Source organism: Anabrus simplex, chromosome 8 (assembly GCF_040414725.1).
Source record: "Anabrus simplex isolate iqAnaSimp1 chromosome 8, ASM4041472v1, whole genome shotgun sequence".
In the NCBI taxonomy this organism is placed as follows: Eukaryota; Metazoa; Arthropoda; class Insecta; order Orthoptera; family Tettigoniidae; genus Anabrus; species Anabrus simplex.
In genome coordinates this window covers 223149121-223150370 of record NC_090272.1, presented here as the reverse complement: position 1 = coordinate 223150370, position 1250 = coordinate 223149121, and the positions used below count along the sequence as shown (strand labels likewise).

The 1250-nt window shown below is 53.5% G+C and overlaps 1 non-coding gene across 1 annotated transcript; it reads left to right on the top strand.

Moving 5' to 3' along the window:
- The first annotated feature begins 299 nt into the window (after window positions 1-299).
- Window positions 300-371, top strand: TRNAD-AUC (transfer RNA aspartic acid (anticodon AUC)). Its single transcript has one exon. It is a non-coding gene; the product is annotated as a tRNA-Asp (tRNA).
- The last annotated feature ends 879 nt before the right edge of the window (window positions 372-1250 follow it).

The following is a 1250-nucleotide window of genomic DNA, read 5'->3' as shown; positions in this document are numbered from 1 at the left end:
GAGGAAGTCGCGCTCACACAGCAGCAGGATGGCGCAGTGGAAGCGTGCTGGGCCCATAAACCAGAGGTCCGTGGATCGAAACCACGCTCAGCTGAAGTTATTTTAACACAATAATGTCTCACTCTACAGCCAGAGCCTGGAGAAAGCAGAGCAGCCCTCGCAGCAGAGAGGCGCAGTTGAAGCGTGCTGGGCCCATAACCCAGAGGTCCGTGGATCGAATCCACGCTCTCCTAAATTTATTTAAACACAAAATGTCTCATACTACAGCCAGAGCCTCGAGCATGACGCGCTCTCACCGTAGCAGAGTGGCGCAGTGGAAGCGTGCTGGGCCATCAACCCAGAGGTCCGTGGATCGAAACCACGCTCTGCATAAATTATTTTAACACAAAATGTCTCACACAACAGCCAGAGCCTTGTGCAAGACGAACTGCCCTCGCAGCAGAGTGGCTCAGTGGAGGCATGCTGGGCGCGTAACCCAGAGGTCCGGGGATCGAATCCACGCACTCCTAAAGTTATTTCAACACAAAATGTCTCACACTACAGCCGGAGCCTCGAGCAAGACGCGCTCACGCAGCAGCAGGGTGGCGCATTGGTGGCGTGCTGGGCCCATAACCCAGAAGTCCGTGGATCGAAACCACGCTCTGCTAAAAGTTATTTTAACACAATAATGTCTCACTCTACAGCCAGAGCCTGGAGAAAGCAGAGCAGCCCTAGCAGCAGAGTGGCGCAGTTGAAGCGTTTTGGCCCAAAACCCAGAGGTCCGGGAATCGAATCCACGCTCTGCTAAAGTTATTTAAACAGCAAATGTCTCACACTACAGCCAGAGCCTCGAGCAAGACGCGCTCTCACAGCAGCAGAGTGGCGCATTGGGAGCGTGCTGGGCCCATAACCCAGAGGTCCGTGGATCCAAACCACGCTCTGCTAAATTTATTTCAACACAAAATGTCTCACACTACAGCCAGAGCCTAGTGCAAGACGCTCCGTTCTCGCAGCAGCGTGGCGCAGTGGAAGCGTGCTGGTCCCATAACCCAGAGGTCCGTGGATCGAAACCACGCTCTGCTAAAGTTATTTCAACACACAATATCTCACACAACAGCCAGAGCCTTGTGCAAGACGAACTGCCCTCGCAGCAGAGTAGCGCAGTGGAAGCATTACGGGCCAATAATCCGTAGTTCCGGGGGACGAGACCACGCTCTGCTAATGTTATCTTAACACAATAATGTCTCACACTACAGCCAGAGCCTGATGCA